The sequence below is a fragment of the Mus caroli genome, unplaced genomic scaffold (assembly GCF_978045245.1).
Source record: "Mus caroli unplaced genomic scaffold, Mus_caroli_1 scaffold_2, whole genome shotgun sequence".
NCBI classification, from domain to species: Eukaryota; Metazoa; Chordata; class Mammalia; order Rodentia; family Muridae; genus Mus; species Mus caroli.
The window spans coordinates 63,294,393-63,301,774 of NW_028227257.1; the positions used below are offsets into that span (position 1 = coordinate 63,294,393).

Sequence of the window (7,382 nt, forward strand, 5' to 3'; positions counted from 1 at the left end):
CCACTTTCCTCTAGTCTCTGTCCATTAACTCGGGCTCTGTGAAGATTTCTTCCCAGCTTTTGAACTTAAGTTCTCATATCTAATAATTAAAATACACTCATGACATTATTTTGTGAATGCAAGCTCTGCCTTTCCAAATTATTTTTAAAATTTCAGAGGCAAAAGATATTTTCTTAACCTGCATTTTCATCTTTTGGCTCAGCAGATTCTACAAGGACCCAGGTGGAAAGGATGACCTCATAAAAGCAGACTGAGCTCTGAGAAATATCCTCTATGTGTGAAAGAAGTAGTAAGGGAGGCATCTTTAATGGTGAGAATGCTATTAACTTATGTTCAATTTTTACTAGCTGATCTTTGCTTTCTAACAGAATCACAAAAAAAAAAACCCACACAGATTATTTTAACCCTATATGAACTATCTTGCTGATCCACTTACATTTATTTATTTATTTATTCTCTGTTAAATGGTGGCTTGCAAAGTTGTTTACATGTTAGAATGATCTGGAAGTTTAAAAAAAATCATGTATAGAAAATACCACAGGCCAGTTAAGTCGGAATTTCTACAAATGGAGTGAAGATAGCAATGTAATTTTTTTAAAGTTCTTTTGAGATTCCGGTATACAGCCAAGGTTTAGGACCATTGTTGAACATCAAACTATGTAAAGTATGATAAAGAGAATCCCCAGATTAAGGGATGGGGAGATGGCTTAGTGGGTAAGAACACTTGTTCCCCAAGCATGAAGATGTGAGTTCAAATCCCAAGCATGTATATATATATATATATATATATATATATATATATATATATATATATATATATATATGCTTGGCCAGGCATGTCCTTGTGGACCTGACTTCAATCTCCCAGCACCTACATAAAAGATCGGCATAGCCACAAATGCCTTTAGTCCCAGTACTGTGGGTGGGAGAAAGGTGGATCTAGGAACTTAGGGGTCATTAATTCTAGTTTAAAATAATAATAATGAGGTTCGGGTTCAGTGAAAGACTTCAGTCTCAAGAGAGTAAGTTGGGAAATTATAGAGCATCCTCCTCTGGTCTCTTCATTCACATGCAGAGTCATGCACACTTGTACACACATAAATACACTATGCACACCACACACAGAGAGACAGAATATGCAGATAAGCATGTGCACACACATACAAAACAACAACAACCAAACAAAGAGAGAACCCTAAACTAAAGTAAGTAATAAATAAATAAATATCAAGGTCTGGAGTTTTGTAATAGTCTACACCAATCTGTGGTCTCCCCTCTGGACTCTGACCTCTTCTTCCGTAGCTACAGAAGGCATTCTCTGCAGAGGACTGGAAGCTGGAGCTGAAGGACAATCCTGTGGGAGAACTGAACCTCCTTGCTGCAGCAGGTTATGCATAGTCACTGTTGCTCCTGCTTACCTGTTCTCCTAATTGGTATCCATTATTTAAACCCTAAATGGAATGTCATTTCTCTAACAACTTCGGTACTCCAATATTTGAAACATTAGTCACACCTTCTTAAATGTGCTATTATTTGTTCACAGCGTGCACAATATACAGAAATTTGAGTGTTTATTTGCTTGATATACTTCCATTTTCTTCCTCATACCTTTAGATTTTGAGCTCAGTGATGGAACAGACCATACCATCTGCTTTCCTCAGTGCTGTAAAGTGGATGCCTATCATGGTGCATGAATTAGGAGCTTAGTATGTCCTTGGTGAAAGAACAGAAATCAAAGCACTGGGTCCTGGTGAGTATTTATTGGAGTTGGGAGTTGCAGAGTCCCATGCGTCCCTGAAGAATATTCTGTAAACAATGATATAGAGTAAAGGGATCCCCAGCCATGCAATGTGGATAGTGATGCTTACATATGGTATAGGCCTTAAACCCATGTGGATGCTTTATTGGAGGAACAAATGTTCATGTTTTAAGTCCAAGATATTGGCATTCATACTATGAAGACAGAAATAGGAGTAAATTTGCCAATTGGCTCTGACACCCTTCACAACGTTATGTGCTTCTGAACTGCTGATTTAGATCATTCTTAGCATTACTTTCAGAAGCCCTGTTCCACTTGGAGCCAAGAGGCTTTGTGCTAAAATTACAAAGGTAGGCTTAAACGTTTTCTCTAGAGAAGAGATGGGTTCTTTTAAATAATATCTCTGCAAATTAAGTCCCCCCACCCAGTACTTTTCACCCTTTTTATTAATGGAGCTCACGGACTCTTAACCAGATGTAAACCTGTCAACTACCATAATGACCACACTGGCACAGCATCCCCACTGGTGCAATAGAGGCACAAATGTCATAAAAGTAACCAACTACCTTTTGATTTGATTTAAAGTCCACCTCACAAGATAAACTCCATCCTTGTTTCTGTGCCAAGTAACTATAGCTGAACACTCCACAGTTCCTAGAAGACAATCTACTATTGTTATTTTACTAAATGAACCTAGTATTAAACCAACTCCCAACAACTTATCATTGTGCCCATAGATTAGCACATCTCAATCCTTGTCAGATAAGATTCTTTTTACAGTAAGTGATAGTAAGCAGAGACCCTATACTTTCTTTTTTTTTTTTTTTTTTCTTTTTGGGTTTTTTTTTTTTTTTCTGGTTTTTCGAGACAGGGTTTTTCTATGTAGCCCTGGCTGTCCTGGAACTCACTCTATAGACCAGGCTGGCCTTGAACTCAGAAATCCACCTGCCTCTGCCTCCCGAGTGCTGGGATTAAAGGCGTGTGCCACCACGCCCGGCGACCCTATACTTTTAAGATACAGAGAATAAGATACTGTGGAGTGTACATCCCCCAATAGGATATCTTTATCACACCCTCTTCTCCCAGGGCTCAGGGACCATTGCAGAAGTAGGAGTAGGAAGAGTATAAGAGCCAGAAGCAGTTTATGACTACATCAGAACAATGGGTTTTGTAGACAACGGAGAAGGTGCACATACTAACGCACAGTGACAACATGCACAAGACCTGTGTAAGGAAGGTGGGCAGGAAATCCCATCCCTGGCTCAGGAGCTACTGGTAATTAATAGCACTGAAGAGAGAGAGAGAGAGAGAGAGAGAGAGAGAGAGAGAGAGAGAGAGATTCCTTCAGGAGTGCGGCCCCTAGTAAACTGCCCATGTTTCAGCGGATAGCCACAATAGTTTGTGGGCAGCACAAATTGAACTAGATAGGCTTTTAAAAACAGGGAAAATGGCATTAAACATCACTGAGGAGTTGATCATTGACTTTAGCAGTGTGGACAGCATTGATGCAGAGCAGTTTTGACACAAGAAGAGGCAAACCTCAATACAGGGGGCTTTAGAGAAAGTGAGAAAACAGATTTTGGAAGCATGAATGTGCAAAACTCTTTGGAGGAACTGCTGTAAGGAAAAGGGTGTCGAGGTACGTTGCTACAAACCTGTAATCCCTTCACTGAGGAGGCTAAAGGCAGGAAGATCAGAGTTCTAAACCAACCTGGGCTACATAGAGAATTCCAGGCCAATCTAGGCTGCAAAAATAAGAGCTGGTCTCAAGATAGAACAAAAGTAGACAGACAAACAGACAGACAGATAGACAGACAGATAGAACTTGTAGCTGGAGGGCAAAAAATGTGAATATAAGCTCATGTTTGTGTGCTGATGAAATGATCAAAGGGGAAATGACTCAAGAGAGGGAAAGGAGCAATGCTTTTGAATGTTTAAAAGAACTTGGGATTTAGTGACCATGTGTAGAATTTAGACGTAGATAGGAATACTGAGAGTTCATTCCTGATAACAGGATAGAAGGCATCTTATATAAACCAGATGCTGGTGGGCGGGTGGGGGTTGAGATGGAGGTGGGAACTTTGTGGAAGTTCTCTTCAGGTTTTTTTTTTCCCCTCAGGGAAATAGCAATCAAAGTCAAGTGCTAAGAGTGAAGGTGGAGGGGAAGAAGTATTGGAAGATTAATGAGAAAAAAGAAAATACAGAGTTGTCTAGGAAAATAGAATAGTGAGTGGCCTCGGGACTGTACCTGGACTTTCGGGCAGCATGAAGAACGTGCTCCAAGCTAACTGTGTCAGTTTCATGAATTTGAAGACCAGTTAGTGTGGATAAGGATTTTTTTTTCTCCATTCAGATATATACAGTCAGCCCAAGAGTAGCATTTCTGCAAATAAGAGCAGCACAATTAAATGTATGCTTACAGGTAAAACTAAATTAAGAAATAATGGATTTATGTAAAATCTCCTTCATTTATCATGGCTGGGGAGTGAAGAAGTGATTTTCTAGCTAATTAAATATTTTAGATGACTTAGACCATTATATTATACAACTACTTTAAAAATAGAATTAGATGAATTTTTTCAAAAGCTAAACAAACAACCCTGAGTAGCACATGAAAACACTTGGTTAGTAATGTCTAAATATTTAATGGTATACATTATTATGAAAAATATTGACTATGATACATCATGGGGAAAGACAATTATTTGAGTTTATGGTGGATTCAGATCTGGATCCATTATATCAAGAACTTTCCAAAAGGGGCTGGGACCATAGTTCAGTCTCTAAAGTGCTTGCTATGTAAACTCAAGGAACCAAGTTTGGTATCCAGTGCCGAAGTTAAACAATCAATCAATCAAACAAACAAACAAACAAACAACTAGTCGTGTCTGCTTACAATTCCAGTGTCTCTGAGCTGGAAAGGCAAAAACAGGGAGATCCCTGGAGCTCACATGCCATCTAGCCTGGACTAATTGGGGAGCCTCTGGTGCTAGTGAAAGAACAACAGAATCCCTCTCCCAAGCCACAAGGTTAATTTTTGGACTCTACAGATAAGGACACATCATGGGCACCACTGCATACACAAACACATCTGCACACACAGACCCAACAAATGCATGAATTTCCCAAAGCCTGTGAAAGTGACAAGGGAAGTCACTAATTGTAACAACATCTTCAGAGAAATCTGTCCATCACGTCTCAGCTGTACCCATGTCAACATTAGAGTACCAGGTTTTCAGCCACTTTACTTGCTAGTCAGTAACTTACACTTAATTACTAAGTTGCCTTTATCTGGCAAAGTGAAGCCATAAACACCGAGAAGACACTTCACTTCTGAGTCCCAGTGATGTTTTTTGTCAACGGTAAAGTCAACAAGGCCATGAGCAACAGTGCTGTGATTGCTCAAGTCCAACATTCGTCTCCTGGCCACTTGCGTTTTCTCCTGGTTCAAATTCTTCCAATGCTTATGAACCTGCCCTACATTATTTATCTATTTTTTAAAGGTAACTGATTATATAAGAGACATACCTCCATTGAATATAATTTGGTTTTTTTTTTTTTTTGACAAATTTCAGTCTACTATTTTAATTCCTACTTAGCTTTGGAAAGTTTATGTCAAATGGTGTCTCGTTTATACCCTTTTAAACTGAGTATTTTATTGTGAGATTCTCCCATCACAAGACTTGAAAAGCACAGCACATAGTAGCCTATCATATGAATGTTATGGTCTATTTAAGAATTTCTTTTTTTTTAAATGTTAGCATTTAATTAACCTCCGGTGTGGCTTTTAAGCCACCAGAACACAGGCACCTCCAACACCCTTAATCATCTCTTCAGCTCTTCTGCTGAAGAATTTGGCCTTCACGATGACAGGTTGCTTAGGGAGCTTTCCCTTGCCCAGAACTTTGTAGTAGCCTGATCGAACAACATCAATGATGGGAGCAGCTCCAGTCTTGTTTTTTGCTGCATTGACCCGCGTCTGCTCACTGACCAACGTCCACAGTTTATCCAGGTTGACAGTTGGGCAGAAGCTCTGGTTCCTCTTCAGGTGGTAATGACTCATACCAACTTTCCCAAAGTAACCTGGGTGATATTTGTCAAAGTTGATCCTGTGGTGATGCATGCCTCCAGCATTCCCACGGCCGCCTGGGGGCTTGCGGTGCCTACTGATGCGGGCGGCCGTGGCTGTGGCTCACGTGGCCCCGGAGTTTCCGGGTCTTCCTCAGTCTGGATGGCATGGCAGTGGCAGAAAGGGAAAAGGGGAAGAATTTCTTATTACTGTACATTTAGGATGCCGAAACCACAATGCTAAGCATCTTTGAACCCAAATCTATCTTTCTGTAGTGTTGCTCATTTTCTTGAGCTACCTTCCTAGAGATTCAATCACACCTTAGTAAAGAGATGTTTTAAGTTAGGATGGTCTGCGGCTCCCTTGTACTCTTAAGTTTCTCCACCACCCCACTTTGACTTGAACTCCTCCTGCAAAGCTCAGCTGCGAGCAGCTAATGGCATCTCCTCCATCCTTCTCCCTTTGTTTTCTGACTGTTCCCACAGAACACCCCAGCCTTCAGCCTTTTCTGATCCTTTGTACAGATGACTGTACTGGCTGGAAGAGCATCCATTGTAGTGTTGACTGGCTTGTCTTGAGTGTGAACTCTTTTTCGTAAATATTTTCCCTGTTTCAGATTTTGTTTTGTTTCCTGTTTTGCTGTTCTTCTGTATGCCTAGCAATTAACTTCTTTCCTTGGCTGAACAGACAGAATACAAGAATGTACATAACTCACTGTAAACACACACACACACATTCATTGGTCCTCAACCCTGCAGATTGCATGATCTTGAAAATGGCTGCCCTTAGCTGATCACCTGTGTACATATTGGTTTATCTTTGTAAAGAATGTTGGGGTTGCTGTTCAAATCTTTCCTACTTCGTTCGTACTTGTCCCCAAATTTCTCTTAAAAATAGGGTTAATCTAAGGATATTATCCTTCCTTCACTTTTACCCTTCTCCTCTCTGTCAAGCAGAAGCATTAAACATCTTTAAGGTTCCAATTATGGCAGATAAGCATAGTGTTTATCTGTATCATATGCAGGTCTTACGGCTCTCTCTTCTCGCCTACATGTCTACTTCAGTAGATGTCAGACCTCAAACAGCCAATGGCGGAGCTGTCTCCCTTTGTGATGATGCAACCTCATTTCTGACTCTGAGACCCATTCTGCCTGTGTGGTCAGAAGCAATCAATTTAAATGCTTTTTAGGGGTTGGCTTTTGTCCTGATGGGTCATCATACGCCGTGGGAATGTTTGATGAGTCTGAGGAACAGTGTCAATTGCCCTCTTGGTCATGGGTCATCCTGCCCTGGCACTGAGGAGTCTGTTTAACACTCTGTGACATAGAGGAGTCTTTGCTGAGCTTATGTGGGTCCTGTGTCACATAGATCCTCATCTTTCGGGTCTTCTTTCTGTGGGATCTGTAAGGCAAGGTCCTTTAATGTAGGAAGTATGCTGTCTCTCCCTCCCTCCCTCCCTTCTTCCCTCTCTCTCCCTCCCCTCCTCTCTCTGGTGTCTTCCCTCCCACTTCCCTTTCTTCCCTCCTATCTTCCCTAGCCCCACTTCTGTTCCTG

At 40.9% G+C, this 7,382-nt stretch overlaps 1 long non-coding RNA gene and 1 pseudogene across 1 annotated transcript; one reads left to right on the forward strand and one right to left on the reverse strand.

Annotated features, from left to right (window-relative positions):
* Positions 1–210: 210 nt before the first annotated feature.
* On the forward strand, positions 211–1,742 carry LOC115030393 (uncharacterized). The gene is made up of 3 exons (XR_003835990.2): positions 211–310; positions 1,303–1,387; positions 1,615–1,742. It is a non-coding gene; the product is annotated as an uncharacterized LOC115030393 (long non-coding RNA).
* A 3,789-nt stretch (positions 1,743–5,531) lies between these two features.
* LOC110290191 (large ribosomal subunit protein uL15 pseudogene) lies at positions 5,532–5,997 on the reverse strand (annotated as a pseudogene).
* Between the last annotated feature and the right edge of the window lie 1,385 nt (positions 5,998–7,382).